We start from the raw sequence: 19665 nt of genomic DNA on the forward strand, positions 1-19665 counted from the left end.
CTTCCCAGTCACCATAGTACTTTTTATGGTCAGGTTATTTTGTGTTGTTTGCTCATTTCTCTAACTTATTTGTACTTTGTACTTTATGTTAAAACTGGATTCTATTCCTGGGTTGAGGGGTGAGGAAAAGGCACTGTCCCAAAGTTCAGGCTTTTCTGAACAGCTGTTGAAAGTTAATTGTGGGAATTTTAAAGTTTCCTATGTTTACTAGGTGGTGATCTAGGAAGAGATATGGTCACTACTCTCCTGATCTGCATTGTAATTCTCATCCAAAAAGACCATTTATATTGCATTAAACAGGACTTCTATTTCCTTGGGAGCAAAAGTGATACTATTCCACAGGACACCCTGTTTTCATAAGAGTTAAAGTGAAAATCCCAAAAGATATTTTCATTTTGTTAAAGGTTTCTTGGAGACATTTCAATGATAGCCTAGAATAGAAGATTTTATATCTTCTGTCTCAATGCAATTAAACTATCTATATTACTAGAAGAGAATATTCACTTTTGTAAAGGACATGAGAAGGAGCTGTCTAGAGGAAAGAAATGGGAAGAAATATTCAGATCATCAAATCTGAATATAATAGAATTCATCTGTGCTATTTTTTTCCTTCAATGTTCTGATTGTCTTTACCTATCCCACACTTAACCCTAAATCTGTCCCTTGAAAACTAGCCATTAGACTGGTAAAGAAAATGGGTTTTTGTGTTAAAATTGTATCTTGTTCTAGTCTCCTGAACACCACCACTCCTTTTAATCAGTGTTGTAATTAAGCATATAAGAACTCAGTTATTTTTCAGTCATTTAATTGTATCCAATTCTTCAGGATTTCATTTGAGATTTTATTGGCAAAGACACAAGAATAGTTTGCCATTTCCTTCTCCTACTCAAATGAGCACATTGAGGCAAATAGGGTTAAATGACTTGCCCAGGTCATACAGCTAGCAAGTGTCTGAAGCCACATTTGAACCTATGTCTTCCTGATTCTAGGCCCTTGCCTAAAATCTGTGCCATCTAGCTGCCCAAGTATTCAATAGATAGTAACAATAGCAGAAACTAACATTTCAAAAAAGGAACCTAAGAAGTCTGGCATAAAGTATTCCAAAGATCAAAGAATAATTTGCAAATTGTGTCATATATTTATCAAAAATCATATCCTGGTAATATGCACTGAATCAGTTTTTCTGTCAAGGTCTTTTTGTCCTACAATATGTAATTTTGGGTCAGTTTCAGACATCCACAGTAAGATTTGCTGAAAACCAAATGTTACAAATAACTTTGGAATGATATGGACATGCTAAGTTTAAAGATTTACTGACAATTTTGAGATCATCTGGTTATGTAAATTAATGAACTACCATTAGAAATTAGTATCCCTCACCAAAACCTTATAAAAATGAGAGTTTAAATTCCTGCATCCCCCTCACCCCCAGCACTTCTCCATCCATCCTAAGTACTCTCAACTCTAATCCATGATTATGTGAATATTTCTCTGTGCCCTTTCTCCTCCTTATCCTCTTTCTCACTGCTGTCTGCCTTCTTCTATCACCTTATTAATTTTCCATGCCATTTGTCTCTATACTCCATTTTGTTTCTGGTCTCTGTACTTTCTGTGATGTTTACCTCTGTTTACCCTGTACATCTTTGCATGCTTTATTGAAGAGTTATTGGTCTCAGTTCCTGTTACCATCATACTGGTTGCCATCATCCTGGTGAGTATCCAAAGATGAGTGTGGCTATCTCATTTCATTTCAAAGTATCAATTCAACACAAATATCACTAAAATGAGGAGTCCAGGGATGAAGAAGACTAAAAGAGTAGACCTGGAAGTTATCATGTGTTCTCAGTAATAACTATCTACCAGAGATTCTCATAATTCTTTATGCTTCAGTAAATCTCATGATATGAGAATTATTTCTTCCCTGCTGTTGAATTAAGACCTTACCTATTCATCCCAATAAAATGAATCATAGTTTCATTGATAGTTCCTTAAATAGTCCCTCACTATAATCTAGTAACATCTGGGTAATCATAGAATCACAGAGATACAAGAAGTCTTAGAGATCATTTAATCCAAATACTTAAAATAAAACTCTTTCCTAGAATTTATTTTTTTGAAATTTGGTCATCCAGCTTTTGGGGTTTTTAAATTTTTGTTATTTTCAATTTAAGATATAAAAAAGTATTTCTATAATATAGTAGAATAGGAAGGGAAAAAAATGATTGCACATGAAACTGTATTTTGATGCTTCTTTTAAATATAAAATAAAGTTATCAGGTGAATTCTTTTTTTCCTTTTTCCTTTCTTCTCTCTTCCCCTCTAGAGATGACCACCATTAGACACAAATATACATTATATATATATATATATATATATATATATATATGTGTGTATATATATGTAAAATAATTGTATATTTCTATTTACCTGTTCTTTCTCTGGATGAAGACAGCATTTTCCTTCATAGGTCATTTATAGTTAATTTGCATATTTATAAAAGTCAAAATGACTTGTTTCTCAAAGTTCTTAAAGCAATATTCCTATTACTGTATACAACATTCGTTTAGTTCTGTTAATTTCACTTTTCATTAAATCATGCAAATTTGTCCATGTTTTTTCTATAAACATTATACTTATCATTTCTTATAGCATAGTTGTATTCCATCATAATTATATACCACAATTTGTTTAGTCTTTCCAACAACTGATGGGCATCCCTGCAGTTTTCAAATCTTTGCCTCCACAAATGTACCTAATATAAATATTTTTCCTTAATCATCTTTGAGAACAGATATAGTAGTGGCATTGCTGGATAAAAGAATATAGGTAGTTTAGTAACACTTTAGGCATAATTCCAAATGGCTCTCCAAAATTATTGGAATAGTACACAATTCCATCAACAATGAATTAGTGTTCCAATTTCTCCACATCCCTTCCAAGATTTTTCATTTTCCTCTTCACTCAGTTTAGCCAACTTCCATTTAAAGACTTCCAATGATGGATAACTTTTAACTTTCCTAGATCATTGCATTGCTTTGGAACCTTTAATTGCTGGGCAATTTTCTCTTCAATTTAGGCGAAATCTACTTCTCAATTGCTCACTTTTACAAATTCTATCCTTTAAGGCCACACAATATAAGACTTCCATGTGACAAGTTAACAAATACTTTAAAAGCTTTTTCAGCAACTTATTACCACTTTACAATCAATCCTATTTAAATTTTGAACTACTTTGATAGTTTAGTTTTAGTTTAGTTTAGTCTTATTTTGAACTGAAGTCTAAAAGAACTAAATAGCTCAAGTATTCCTTAGCTCTGACTCTGATAATCCAATGAATATTTCTTGCATGGATAGGCAACTTATATTATTAAAACAAAACCAAATTTGTTTTTATTGTTAGTTATACTGTTGTTATGATAATACAATGTTTATGGTAAGATAAATTGTTTCTTATAGTCTCTGTGTTAATAAAAGGTGAATTCTTAGTAATTTTAACTGTAACTGATGCAAATATAATATGACTAAGTACAAACCTTTATTTCAGTTTACTGATCTTTCTGAGAACCATGAACATTACCAGCATTTGGTAATAGTCAATGATACCATCAAATTTTAAACTGGTCCATCTAGGATGTAGATGGCTTAAAATGCAGCAACAATGATTTAGATTAGTAGAAAGGGATTGCAAACATGAAATCTGACAATGTTTGTGTAAATTCCCATTCCTGACTCTAATAAACAAACAGAGAGACTGATAGGGAATAATGAAGAAAAAATACAGAAAGTGACACAATACATTGAATATAATGACCTTTGTTGCCAAACACAATGGTCTTTTTTTGATCTTCATTTTCCTCAATTTCTCTGCAGTCTTTAACAATGCTACTTATTTTTTCCTTCTTAATAATGTTCACTTGTTTGGGAGTTTGGGGAACACCACTTTCTCCTGGTTTTTCTACCTATCTTATCACTCCTTCTGTGAGAAATGATTCATTTAGACCCATTACCTATTCCAATCAATATTAATCAGTCTGATGTGATTCCATAGTTGTAGTATTTATAGGTTCTGTATATTTGGCCTCAGAGCCATGAACTACAGATTATAAATTTACTTGTTTAGTCATAAGAAGCTAAGTAGAAGACCTTCACTTTTGTTTTACCTTGTTATGGTGACCAAGCCCAATATGGTGAAAGTGACCCAATAACCTGGAAAGTCCCCAACTTATTTTTTATATCTCTAGACCACTCCCTTTTGTCCAACATGAGCAAGTGACTATCTTATAATTACTTATGATTACTCTAGTTCAGACCCTCATCACCTCACACTTAAACTGTGGTAAAAGCCATATGGTAAGTCTTAGCCTCAAGACTCTTCACATTTCAATCTATACTCTATTCTGTCACAAAAATGATTTATTTTACTTTTAGATAAGCATACTGTGACCCTAATATTTCTCCACATGCCCTGAATCTTTTTATGGAACACAATGGGATTACCTGAAAGTATTCTGGTCAAGAAGATGGAATGTTATCCTACCATGTAAAGAAATCATAGAAATTTCATGAAATGACTACATCATTTTAATTTAAGCAAAGTCTCCAATCTCTTTAATTGATTCTAACTATCTATGTGGTATGTTATTCAAGTTTAAATCTGTTCTCAACCATGAACATATAGAAAGGTATTGGAAATTTCTGTTCACCTTGCTAAATGTCCATACTAATATTTTTAGCAATTATCTATAACAAATCAGGCCAGGTATGGATTACCTAAATCTGGGTAATCATTAAGATTCAGAGTATGAGCATTTTTTTGACACAGAAGAGATTATATCCAAATAAGCAGGAACTGAAGCCTTCACTGGATGCTAGGCAGCATCAAGAATTAAGTTAGGAGAAGTGTGGACAAAACCAAATAATCTGATAGATTTAGTACTGATTGATTGGATTCAATTGTTTACATCATATCAACATCAATTTGGCAGGTCTTCTTAGGAGTTCCCTAGGGGAAAACTCATTATAGAACTTCAAGGCAAGATTAGATGACCACATGGCTAATATGTTATGGTGAAGACTCTTTTTGAAACTCTATGATTCTTTGTTTCTATGATATTTACAACAAAGTCAAGAACTAAGACTAGATGTCATTAACATGGATGAGTTTCTAAAAAAAGCTCAGTTGCTCCAAAACTAAGCTGGAGCAAATATATTCTATTTGGCAGCTTTTCCTGATTCGTTCTTATAGGTCTTAAAGATGCATTGATCTGAATTCTCCTGGGACAAAAATTAGTGTTCTTCTTTGGGGAAAAGGAGTGCCCACAACCAACTCTTACAAACTTAATCTGCACTATTGGCACTTTGTTGAAGCATAAGCTTAAAGGTAATCAACAAATAAATAAATAAATCAAACCCTTATTGGTAATTTGTCAAGGTATAGATTCTCAACTGGAAAATTGAGCAATGGGCTCCCCTGGTTCAGTCTTGCTCCAATGCACCCCTGGACTTAAATGCTAAGCTGGGGAATTTATTGCAAAGGTAAAAAGGAGTGACTAAAAGTTTTGAAGTAATGGATTGACATATTTCAAGCTGTTCCTTAGGAAGATTATTTTGTCATCAGGCTTATGCAGTATTGGCTAGAGTGAGAAAACCAATCAATAACCCATTATAACAACTGAGGACCTAAACTAGGGTGGCTAATGTGAGAAGGGGTTCAGAGGATGTTATAGGGGATGAATTAATTAGGTTAATATGATTAGAAAGGTCATGGTGGAGACAGAAAAATTCAGGATAACATTTTCTTTGCCTTGAGACTTCTACCCTTAAATATTTGTCTAATGGCATAATTATTTTTGCATTTTGAATTAAGTGATCTTAAAATTGGAAAGTTCTCATGGTCATTATCTCATTCCTCACTAAACAAAGATCCCCTGTATGGCATTTCTAGTGATTTATTAACCAGAGATGGATAGCTCCATTCATGAAAATTCTATTTTAAGATTTCAAGGATAGGAACCCATAGCTCATAGAATTCACTTCTATCTTTAGAAAGTTCTAACAGAAAGGTTACTAGAGCGCTCTCTCTCTCTCTCTCTCTCTCTCTCTCTCTCTCTCTCTCTCTCTCTCTCTCTCTCTCTCTCTCTCTCCCTCATTCTCTCTCTATCTTTCTCTCATATTCTAAAGTTGGCTTTGAATAGGATATTATATTAAATTTTCTTAATTTAAAATGTAATTAACTGGAGAAGTAACAAAAAGGGGTTTAGGTCTCTGTGCTACTATTTACTAATTATACAAGCTTGGTCAACCTTTTAAACATCTTTGATTCTCAGCTTCCTCATCTGAAAAGTAGAAAAGCACCACCTAATTCAAAAAGAAGTTGTAACATAAGTACTTGGGAAATTCCTAAAATGTCATATGTCACCTGTCAATTACTAATTACTATATATTAGTGATTGATTACTGTGAATGTCATATGAGGGACCTCTGTTTAGGGAGCTATGGGATATTTGAGAGTTCCTTCCAACTATCTTTCCCCATACCAAAAAAAAAAAACAAACCACATTTTAAAAATATTTCACTTACAGTTCAACTTCAGTGTTATGGGAGTTAGGTGTGCTGTGCCTGTAAATTCTGGAAAATCTGTGTAAAATGTTTTGGCTCTCCTTTTGTACTAGAAAAGTAGTCTGAATTTGTTCTTTTTTTCATGAGGTGATTACATACCTTATTGTAAAATTTTGGCTAAATATTTGGTCAAAGTTTCTGTCATCTGTTCACCTCTCTGTGGCTTTTGCAAAATTCCCCCAAAAGTTCGATTCAATTTTTTATGCCAACACAAAATAAATTAAAATTATGATGAAAAAAGTCAAGATGTGAAAAGGATTACTGTATATTACCTTCAATTCTTTCCTCCTGAGAACATTGTATGTACTACACTCTACCCACTACTCCCAATTTTAAAATGTTTCTATCAAAGTAACTAGATGGTACAGTGGAGAGAACATGCACTAGTCCTAAGATTAGGAGAACCTGAATTCAAATCCAGCCTCAGATACTTGACACTTCCTAGCTGTGTGACCCTGGGCAACTCCAATTGCCTCACCAAAAAAATAAAAAAATGTTTCTATGTCTCTGATTTAAGATGTTAAAAACATCTAATGACATTATTTTTCTAGTTGCTTAAATTATATTCCTAGATGTACAACTGGTAAATATCTGGTAAGAAGTACCTCCTAATGGGAACTGAATTTGGTGAAATTAGTGAGAGTAAGTTATTCAGTAGAGAACAATTAAGTCTGTGATGAATTCCATCTTTTCTCCAAGATAAATATGCTTTGTGTACTCTTTTTGAAATGTAGAAAATATAATCTTTAGAAAATCCAACTGGTATTGTACAGGGAAAATACTTGAACATAACGGAATATTTTTGGGAGGAATAGGATAGGAAGTTATCAAGGGGAGAAAATGTGTTCTAACCAAGATGTCAAAAAAGAGGAGCTGAAGTCACTGCAGATGATGGAGAATTCTCCATCTTGTACATCACTAGTTATACTTCATGCCCATGAAACCTCACAGCTTCCTTGAATTAGCATCACAAGCAGTTAGCTACCAGACCATTAGTATAAGAGATGATCTTGATATTGGTTTTTATGATCTAGGCTTAATTGCTAATAATAAGTGGAGCAGTTACAAAAGCATATCCAAGAAGGCAATATGATGGCTGTTTCTCTCTTTCAATGGACTGTTTGACCTTCATCCTTTTTTGGCTCTTGCTCCCCACTGCCTGGAGGCCAGGTATGTTACATTTCACTCCTTTTGAAGATTCTCGTATACCCTCAAAGGGTTAGGAGATGTCCAATCTTTCTAACATTGGCTCTGGTGTCCAATGGTGTCCTCCCCAATTCTAGAGATCCTCTGCATCTCAGTTCTGTTTTCATAGCTGGATTAGCTGTTACAAGCAATATTTACTCCAATGGTATAGCAAGAATAACCATACAAACATTTTCCCCTAGTACCTGAGGAGCAATGTCTGTCCCCTACAATATTTTTGTTGTTGAGGAGTGAAACAGGATTAGGTTCATAGTTTAGCTCAGTTATTGTATGGCATGATCCCACAAAGTTCCAAGTCCAAAGTTCCCTTAGGCTAGAGTCCTAGATACTCTGACTGTTAAGAGCTCCCCTGTGGGAGCAATATTTGACTTGGAATACTGATTCCAAGGTCATTGTAGCTCCAGGGAGTTTACTTTCTAAGTCTAAAATTGAAAAGGACAAAAGAAAATAAAATCGAACTTTTGGGTCCACAGAATAAAAGGGAGAAGGAAAGAGACAGCAGTCCTTCCTTCCTACCCAGTTCAATGCATTCTACCTGTGCTGTTGATGAATTAGGGTTATGCTTTTTGGAAAAAGAAAGAATAACTGACTGTTCCAAATCCATAGCTTGAAAGATGCAGTTTATTTCAGCTACACAGTCAAATGGAAAGACACTGTATGCCTCATATGTGGTATGGTAAAACAAAATATGTTTTTTCTAGAAGCTCATTCTTTCATCTTGAGGTGATCTGGGCATGCTCCCCAAAACCACTACATCTATTTGGTAGCCGATTATTCAGAAAAAAAACTGTGGTGGTTTGTGTAGCTTCTACTAAATTCTTGTGGTTTTCATTTTCAGCTTAGTTGTGATTGCATCATCCAACTTGCTATAATTCTTTCCAACAGTTAAGAGAAATGACAGTAGTAATGAAGTGAAAGAAATAAGTATTTATTAAGCATATATTATGCCCCAAGCACTGTGTTAAGTGTTTTGCAGATAGAACCTCACTTTATCCTCACAATAACCTTGGGAAGTAGGTGCTTTTATTGTCCATATTTTAATTGAGGAAACTGAGATAGATAGGTATTAAGTAATTTGCTAAGAGAAATAACTCAGTTCCAATTTAAACTCAGACTTTCCCAACTCCAAGTCCAGATAGTTTATCCACTGGGCTACATAGCTGCCTCAGTATTTTGTAAGTAGTCAGATTTCAAGTCATGTCAAATGTTCCTGAAGGAGATGACCATAACAGAAAAGTATGAAGAAATAATCTAGGACTTTGCAGTTTATTGATTTTGAATTTGAGTCTAGATATCTATTTGTCTGAAGAAGGAAATGGCAAACCACTCCAGTATCTTTGCCAAGAAAACTCCAAAATATGGTTCTGAAGAAGATGAACATGACTCAAAAATGACTCAAAAAAATCCACTTGTCAAGGATCTTACAGCAGAAATTTATGCCACAGCTATAGATTATAGTAAAAGACTTTTGAAGTTCCTCAATGAGATTTTATATTTATCTGGTTGTTTTAAGTTTATAGTGAAGGGGTTTTAAGAAAAATATTGATATATTTGTAATACATTTGTGTAACCTGGAGTTAACAAACTCCTGCCAAATCCAGGCAGCTTCCTGTTTTTGTATAGTAAAAGAGCTAAGAATTTATTTTATGGTTTTTTTATTTTTATATTATATATTTGGGCAGGGGGTTACATTTTAAAATACAAAAGTTTCTTTAATGATGTCAAAAGCAGGGAAGTGAAGCCAAGATGGAGGAGAGTAGACATAATTTTGCCTGAGCTTTTCTTGGCTTCCCTCAGAATCAACACCAGAGCAAGCCTCTGAATGGATTTTGGAGTGACAGAATACATGAATATTGGCAGTATAACAAATTTCCAGCAGAAGATATCTTGGAAGGAGTTCAGGAAAAAGTCTGTTTCAATCAGGTGGGGCAGAGGGACATAGGAGGAGGAGAGGGCTGAACATGGCCCAGCACAGGTGTGATGCAGGGAAGCCCAAGGCAGAGAGGCCCCCATGCTCTTGAAGAACCTAGTGGGAGGCTCTAAGCCAAAATACAACACAAGTTCAAAAGGCAAAAATAATGAACCCTTAAAGTGCATTATAAGAGGTAGATTTTGGCCAGACCCACCCAATTCAGCGAGGAAGCTAGGAGCATCCCTCCCAAGGCAGCATGAAACACCTGTTGTCCTATAGAGGAAACTTGGGACAATCTCCCCTGTACTCTAGGAGTAGATCTTAACCTTTAAAATGAACAAAAAAGCAAAAAGAGCTCTGATCATAGATCACACCACAGGGAAGAATAGAATTCAAACCCTGGGGACACTAAAGGCAAAATTCCTCCAGATGAAGCCTCAAAGAAGAATGTGAACTGGTCTCCAACTCAAAGGGCTCTCTTGAAAAAAATTCAAAAAGGATCTTGAGGAGGCGGAGCCAAGATGGCAGAGAAGGCATACATGATTTTCTAAGCTTCTCTCATACCCTCATTACTAATTTTTAAAATCAGCTTCAAATATAGCGCTTGACTAGTAAAATTCACAAAGATTGGAAGTACAAGAACTTATCAGCCTAAGATAATCTGCAAGATCGCCAGAAAAGGTTTGTCCTGAGCAGCAGGAACAGACCAGCACAAGCAGGGAAATAGGAGTGACTAGCAAACAGAGCAGACCGGGACAAGGGTAGTCTCTGGGGCTCGAAAAATTACAGAGTGGACTCTACCACAGATTGGCTGTTCTGCTTTGGTTGCAAAGCAATAGACCAGCAGAGAAATTAAAGCCAAAGGTAGAGGGTACTCTAAAAAAAATGCCAGAACCTAACAGGATCTGGCTATACCCACCCAAAACTGGAAGTGAGTGACTCAACACAGACCACAACACAGCTGTGCAGCAGCATTCTGCAGCAGGGGTTTTCACAGGGGCAGTCACAAATCTGCATGGCAGGGAGACCCAGCCCAGGGCAGCCTCGACTCTGCACAGTGAGGGGCTCGGCCTGGAGCAATAGAATTTCCGTAGCTTGATTGTGGGCTCCAGGATAGAGACATTTTCGGTGACATGAGAGGTAGGGCAATTACTAATACCCACAGTGGGCTTTTGCAGGGTGGGGGTGGGGGAGCAGTGACATTTTCTCTGCTCAGCCTCTAGCCCCAAGGCAGTCACTAATCCTCACAGCAGGGCTCCTTGCAGGGCACTTCCACAGCAATCTGTGAGACCCAGGCTTGAGTCAGAGTCACTTCCAATATGGAGCACTCCCACATCTCGGCTACTCTTTGCAGCCACTTTGCAGGACAACTACTGTCCTTTCTCTGCAAGGAAGCTGGTAACCTCCTGGCCCTGAAGGCAGATCCTAAAGTCTTTTTAAAAATTGAGTAAAAAAAAAAAAAAAATCAAAAGGATCATTGATAGCTTCTATACAGAAAGAGAACAGGTTTTCAACCCCGAGGAGACTAATAGCAGACAGTTTCTAGACAATACCCCAAAGGTCCCTATCACATAAGGCTATCATAGAAGAAACTATAAAAAAAAAAAAAAAATCTTAAAAGAGAACTAGAAGAAAAATGGGGAAAGGAAAGAGAAGCTATGCAAGAGAGTAACAACTTTCTGAAATGTGAATTGGAAAAGGTAAAGAACTCCCAGGAAAGTAGGATTTGTTAATTGGAAAAGATAAAAAATCCCAGGAAAGTAGGATTTGTGAATTGTAAAAAGAAAATAACTCAGTAAAAAAATAAAAATAAAAAAAAATTAGTGAAATGAAAAAAAAAAAAATCCATAGAGCAAAACAACTCATTTAAAAACTCAATTGGAAAATAGATCTAGGAGAGATAATCTGAGGATTATTGGACTTCCTGAAAACTATGATAAAAAAAAAAAAAGAGCTTAGATCCTATTTTACAGGAAATCATCAAAGAGAACTGCCCAAATGTAATAGAATCAGAAGGTAAAATAGGCCTTGGAAGAATTCATCAAACACCTTCTGAAAAAGACCTAAAATAAAAACCAAATAAAAATCAGACAAGATTAATTGAAGCATATCACAAAGGGAAATCACTAATATTCAGAGAAATTTTGAAAGGCTTCTTATAGACAGGAGGATTTATAGCAGAGACCTGAAGGAGTCTATGGAAAACACATATTAGAGAAGAGAAAGGAGAGAGTTCTAAGCATGGGACAAAATCAGGGAAAACGGCTAGAATTAGGAGTATCAGATTTTAAAATGATCCAGGAATATGACAAAAGAAAAACTGGAGAATATTATGAAATACAAAATAGCCAAGCTTGATTACATTAAATTAAAAAGGTTTTGCACCAAAAAATCCCGATACAAACAAGATTAAAAGGAAATTTTTTATAGCTAGTGTTTCTGATAAAGTCATCATTTCTAAAATATATAAAGAATTATATCAAATTTATAAGACTACAAGTCATTCCCCAAATGGAAATGAACAGACAATTTTCAAATGATGAAATTAAAGAAAAGATACTCTAAATCACTATTGATTAGAGAAATGAAAAATAAAACAGTCTTGAAATACCATCTCACACTTCTCAGATTGACTAAGATGACTGGAAAAGAGAATAATAAATGTTGCAGGTTATTTAGGAAAACTGGGAGACTAATACATCATTGGAAGAGTTGTGAAATGATCCAGCCATTCTGAAGAGCAGTTTTGAACTATGCCCTGTACATAACCTTTGATCTAGCAATATCTCTACTGGTATGTATCTCAAGGAAATCATAAAGGAGAGAAAAGGACCTACATGTGCAAAAAATGTTTATCATGGCTCTTTTTGTGGTGGCAAAAGTGAATAGATGCCCACCAATTGAGGAATGACTGAATAAATTATGGTGTATAAAAGTAATAGAATATTATTTTTCCATAAAAATGATGAGCAAGCTGATTTTAGAAAGACCTGGATAGATTTGCATGAACTGATGCTGATTGAAATAAGCAGAACCAGAAATACATAGCAGCATAATTTTGCTGCACAATCTTGTACAACAATCAACAGTGAAAGATTTGGTTCTTCTCAATAATTCGGTGATCTAGAGCACTCCCACTAAACTTTGAATAGAAAATGCCATCTATACCCAGAGACAGAACTATGGAGAATGAATGGAAACTAATAGATGTGTGCTCACTCTTTATTTTCCAGCTGAAAGCAACTTAGAAGCTCAGTAGAAAAGGTCTGTGGCACCAAGGTGAGAGCCCAGTGTGCAGTCCTGACACAGGCCATAGCAGTTTAGTCTTGACTCACCCCCAGTCCTAGATTGGGATCCAGCCTCAAGCCAGACTTCTAAATCAATAGCAGGACAAATGGCTTCCAGGCCTCTCAGCTCAGAAACACAAAAGAGGACTTGGAAGGTCAGGAGAAAAGGTTTATGGAACCAGGGTGGAAGTCTAGTGAGCAATCCCAGCACCCACCATACCAACACAGCCCCAGTTCAATCCTGTGGCCCAGCATCACTACAGCAGAACTCTGTTGATTTAGCACACTAGATCTTTTTTTTTAACTTTATTTTTCTTTAGGGTATTTTTTTATTAAAGCTTTTTATTTTCAAAACATATGCATGGACATTCTTGAGAGCAATTTGGAACTATGCTCAAAAAGTTGTCAAACTGTGCATACCCTTTGACCCAGCAGTGTTACTACTGGGCTTATATCCCAAAGAGATTTTAAAGAAGGAAAAGGGACCTGTATGTGCAAAAATGTTTGTGGCAGCCCTCTCTGTAGTGGCCAGAAACTGGAAACTGAGTGAATGCTCATCAATTGGAGAATGACTGAATAAATTGTGGTATATGAATATTATGGAATATTATTGTTCTGTAAGAAATGACCAGCAGGAGGATTTCAGAGAGGCCTGGAGAGACTTACATGATCTGATGCTGAGTGAAATGAGCAGGATCAGGAGATCATTATATACTTCAACAACAATACTATATGATGATCACTTCTGATGGATGTGGCCATCTTCAACAATGAGATGAACCAAATCAGTTCCAATAGAGCAGTAATGAACTTGATAAGGTTGAAAAAAGAGATTATACTTGATTCTATAACTAATAGTCAAGGACCAGAGCTTACTAAATGAAGTACAACATGTTCAAGCTTGTGCTTTAGGAAGCTATCTGGAGCTGTGAATTGAAATAGAGAAAGACTTGAGACAAGGGAAACCAGTCAAAAGGTTATTTCACTAATCCAGACATGAGATGACAAGTTGAACCAAAATGGTAGCAGTGTCAGAAGAGAAAAGGGGACATATATAAAAGTTAATACAAAAATAACTGACAGGATTTGGCAACAGATTGCATGGAATTTGGGGTGAAAATGAGAATAGAGAATGACACCTAGGCTGGTGAGCCTGGATGAGTAGGAAGATGATGATGTCCTCAGGCATGTTAATGATAACTTAGAAAAAGGGGAAGCGATAATGAGCTGTTTTAGACATGTTGTATTTAACGTGTCTAAAAGACAACCAATATGAAGTGTTCAATAGTTCATTGGAGATGCAAGTCTCAAGATCAGAAAAGAAGTTATGACTAGACATACAAATCTGAGAATCATTTGTGAGATGATAATATAATCTACATTATTTGGAGAACTTAATTAAATCCATGAGAGCTAATGAGATCCAACAAAATCATATATAGAGAGAAGAGAAACTGGCTAAAAACAGAGCCTTGAATAACACCCATAGTGGGTGGTCATGACTAGGAAGATTTAGCAAAGAACACTAAGGATTGGCCAGAGAGGTAGAAGAAGAGCCAGGAGACAGCAGTGTCATAAAAATCTAGAGAACAAAAGAGTATCAAGAAAAGATACCTACAGTATCAAAAACTGCAAAGAAGTCAAGAAGGATCTGTAATAAGGAAAAACCAATAGATTTGGTTATTAAGACATTATTGGTAACTTTGAAGATAGAAGTTTCTGTTGAATAATGATATCATCATTAAGCCAGATTGCAAAGCAGTTAGAAAAAAATTAGAATGATGAAGGCAATAATTGTGGCTTTCTCAAGGAATTGTTTCACAAAAGGGAGGAAAGAGAAGATCATAGCTAGAGGAGAAGGATGGACCAAGAGAATGTTTGAGTATGGGGGAGACATAGATATGTTTTTAGGAAACAGAGAGGAAGCAGTAAACAGGAAGAGGGATTTTTCCTTGATGAGGAAAAAAGTTAACTCATGATGGAGTTAAAAAGTTAACTTCATAGATGAAGGAGAAAATATTGGGAGTAGGAATTCAAGTGATATGAAATGGGGACAAGTGAAGAGGAGAGTGCTTTCACAACAATTCATGGAGATAAATACTAATTTTATTTCCATTTTATAGTTGAGGAAACCAAGGTAAACAGATAAAATGACTTGTCCAGAGTCACACTGCTAGTAAATGTTTGAAGTTGGATTTTAATCCAGATCTTCCTGATTTCAGGCCCAGTGACATATCTATCTATTGCTTTACCTAGCTGCCTCTATAGAAAAAGAGGAGAGTATAGTCAGTGCAGAAATAATAGGCTCAGAAAGAACTGATGGGCAGAAGGACTGAAAGTCAAGGTATTCCCATCCTCTTAATCAACCAGACTCAAATCTCTCACATACCTCCTGTTCACTCCTTTCACATTGCACCATTTGGTGCATGCTGTGATATTTCAGAGCTCACTGGTTGGTCTGCCTGGCAAAAAGTCTCTTTCCACTCCAGTACATACCCCACTCAGCTGTCACAATGATCTTCCTAAAGTAGAGGTCTGACCATGTCCTGACCATGTTCAATCCCCAAAATTCCTATTCAATAAATAGATAGATTTTCTATCACCTCTAGTATCAAACATTAAAACCTCTGTTTGGTATTCAAAACACTTTATAATCTGTCTGCTTCCATCTTTCCAGTCCTCTTATAGCATCATTACAGCACCAGTGACACTGGCCTCTTTACTATTCCTGGAACAGGGCCCCATTTCCAACTCTGCATTTCACTTTGGTTTCCTTTACCTAGCTCTCCCATCTCTACCTCCTAGCTTTCCTAGCTTTTTTTTTTTAATTTTTATTTTATTTTATAATTATAACTTTTTTTTGACAGTACATAAGCATGGGTAATTTTTTACAACATTATCCCTTGCACTTACTTCTATTCAGATTTTTTTCCTTCCTCCCCCAACCCCCTCCCCCAGATGGCAGGCAGAATTATACATGTTAAATATATTACAGTATATTCTAGATACAATATATGTGTGTAGTAGATACAATATATGTGTGTAGCCTAGCTTTCTTCAAATGCCAGCTAAAATTTAACATCTACAGGAAGCTTTTCCCCAATCTCTTAAATTTAGTGTATCTCCTCCATTGATTATTTTAATTTTTCCCTTGTTTTTATAAAGTTGTTTGATATTATCTCCCTCACATAAAATTATGATCTCTTTAGGAGTAGAAATTATCCTTTTCTGTTTTTGTTGTTTATCCAGTGCTCAGGACAGTGCCTGGCACATATTAAGCGATTAAACATTTATTTACTGATGAAGAGAAGGGTGAGAGATTGTAAGCAGATGGAGAGGTGAAATGATGATCAGATAAAAGAATTTCAGAGTTTATACACATGGAAGTAAAACACTTATTGATGATGACAAGTTCAAGGCCATAAATAGCTGAGACCAAGTGAACACATGAATCATAGTAAATGAATAGGTTGAGAAAATGGGAAGATGGCATATTTATGAGAGTATTGATATCTATTTTGAAGTCTCCTGTTAAGAGAGCAGGACTTGAGAAGGAAAGAAAGATGGTGAGTCAAAAACTTGTTAAAGAGAGTATCTTAGAGTTCAATAGAGGACAGCTATAAGAATTTTGATTAGGTAATAAATATGAATTAAAGTTGAGAAGAGAGCAGATTGCTGAATGGTGTGATAAAGGGAGAGCTTAAGAGTGGTAATGGAGAGCAAGGGCTATTTCATTTTTTCATTGTAGTATATTTATTTATTTTTGATACACATTGCTTTATGAATCATGTTGGGAAAGGAAAAATCAGAGCAAAAGGGAAAAACCATGGGAGAGATTTTTCAAAAACAAAAAACAAATAAACATGGTATATGTTGACTTATATTCAGTCTCCTTAGATTTTTTTCTGGACACAGATGGCATTTCTGTCCAAAGTCTTTTGAAATTGTTTCAGACCACTGAAGCACTGAGAAGAACCAAGCCTTTCATAGTTGATCATCACACTTTCTTGCTGTTACTGTGTACAATGTATTTCTGGTTCTGTTTGTTTCACTCAACATCAGTTCATGTAAATCTTTCCAGATCTTTCTATAATCAACTTGTTCATTACTTTTTATAGAACAATAGTATTCCATTACCTCCATGTACCACAGCTTGTTCAGCCATTCCTCAATTGGTGGGCATCCACTCCTTTTCCAATTCCTTGCTACCATAAAAAGATTGAGCAAGAGCTATTTCAACTCCTACATCATAACCAATGAGTTTGATGGTGGGAATGATAGTTCATGAGAGGCCTCAGTCTTAAATCACAACTAATAGGAACAGTGGAAGTTCATAGCTTTCACAAGCTTAGGAAAGAAAAAGAATTTAGTGAGTTATGGTTGCTATAAAGGTTTTATTTAAATTATTTAATCTAATGACATTTTTATTTAATAGCTTTCAGCAAAAAAAAAAAATATTCAGTCCTTGAAGCAGCTAGATGGCTCAGTAGTAGAGCACTAGCCTTGAATTCAAGAGGACCAGAGTTCAAATCTGGTCTCAGACACTTAACACTTCCTAGCTGTGTGACCCTGGGCAAGTCACTTAACCCCAGCCTCAGCAAAAAAATAAAAAAAATAAAACATATATATATATATATGTACACATATATATATATGTACACACACACACATACACACACACATATACATATACATTCTAAAATACAGAACTTGAAATCAGGAGAACTGGAATTCTGTCCTGACTTTGATTGGGTATATGACTTTGTACAAATCACTCAACCTCCTTCAAAATGACTTTTATTATTTGTAAAATATGGAATTGTAAGAGATGGTATCCAGTGTCTTTTCCAAAATAATCTAAAATCCATTAAAAAATTAAGTTTTCAAGATGAGTTGAAAACATCAGAATGAATTAGTCCTAGTCTGCAGTCAGAGTGGTGAAATCCAAAGAAACTTTTGCATGTTTTGAAACTACCAATAACTTTTCTATTTTCAGGAGAATGTGATAATTTTCTTGAAATATATGCATACAATGTGTGGCACAAACTATCACAACTGAGCTAATTTGATTATTTCATTTTATAAATGTTCACTGATAGATCCACCCAATATGCTGGAGAAGTATCTTTAGATTTTTTATCATTCCATTGCTAACCTTAGGTTACTCAGTTCTTGATTGTACTATATAACTGGTCCAATTTATTTTTCAATTATATATTCTAGATTATATCTTTTGTCCCATGGCTGTAATGGGTTTCAGATTACTTAGTTCCACAATATACATCTCTTTGTTACATAGCGAGAACATGAAATAGTTCAATAATTATGCAATTATTATTGTTCTTAAAAATCATAAAATTACAAAGGTTCAGATGGCCATCTAGTCCAATTATTATCCAGATATATATCCATCAGTCCACTATACAATATTTTGATGAGTGGTCATCCGGGCTCCACAAAAAGACATCTACTGATGAGAAACTCATTAACTATGAAAATAGACATTTCCACCAAAAGGCTATACTTAAAGATAACATTCACATTTGTAATTCTTTGAGAATAACTTCCTAATAGAATTTTATGGTTTCTTCTCTTTACTTAAAATGAAGTTATGTAAAAAGATATTAGAAAGAACTAGGATTTGAAATAAAAAAACCTCTTTGCCACCTACTAGTTATGTAATAAAGGACAAATTATTAATAAATCTTAGGTTCAATTTCCTCATATTTAAAAAAAAGGCTAGTAGTATTTGTTCTTTACTTCAGAGGGTAATTATGAGAAAATAACTTTGTAAATGTTAAAGCATTATGAAAAATTAAATAATTTTTGTTTTTCCCCTTTAAAAACCTAGATCCAATTTTTTTTAGTATGGGATAATCTATAATGGTTTCCTTCATTGTGGTTCAGTTTCCAAGTTTATCATCTTTGTATAAAGTCTTTATGACACACACACACACACACACACACACACACATATATATACATATATATATATATCTATATATATTTTATATATATAGATATATATATATTCTCATATTTTCACAAATCTTACCATCTACACACACACACACACACACACACACACACACACACACACACACTGTAACATTTGTGAAAATATGAGAAGAGAACAGATAAATATTAGTAGATCATTTTCCACAGTGGATCACATGTTCATAGTCTAACAATTATTAGAGGATTGCTAAACTTACATTTTCTGTTCATTAATTACACAATGAATTAGATTCAGTAGAGTAAAATCCAGTTAGCTTTAAAGAATCTCAAACCAACCAAAATTCTGTTGAAAACTAGTTAGACTTGGCCCCTTTTATTAGAAAAAGGAAGTCACAGGTGGTTAGAGATAAGTTAAAACATCCATCATCTGTACTCAAACTCTGACTCAAACAGAATTCCTCTATCCCATGTGCTTATCTCAATTTACTCAAACTATAATAAATGCTTTGGGAAATAACAAGTGTCTACTTAATCTGTCCTTATGTCGCACATTTTTTTAAGATACAAAAGTATCAAATCCACGAGATTCTTACTGATGAGGCAATCAAAATCAGTCTGTATGTTCTTGCTAGGATTGAGAATACACATGTGTTTCATAAACCCTCAGAATAGAACCTATTTCCA

The 19665-nt window shown here is 34.9% G+C and overlaps 1 protein-coding gene across 2 annotated transcripts in view; it reads right to left on the minus strand.

The window, feature by feature from the left end:
- The window catches only part of NXPE4 (neurexophilin and PC-esterase domain family member 4), a 71489-nt gene that overhangs the window by 26592 nt on the left and 25232 nt on the right, over positions 1-19665 (minus strand). The window lies entirely within an intron of this gene.

The sequence above is a fragment of the Sminthopsis crassicaudata genome, chromosome 3 (genome assembly GCF_048593235.1).
Source record: "Sminthopsis crassicaudata isolate SCR6 chromosome 3, ASM4859323v1, whole genome shotgun sequence".
NCBI lineage: Eukaryota > Metazoa > Chordata > Mammalia > Dasyuromorphia > Dasyuridae > Sminthopsis > Sminthopsis crassicaudata.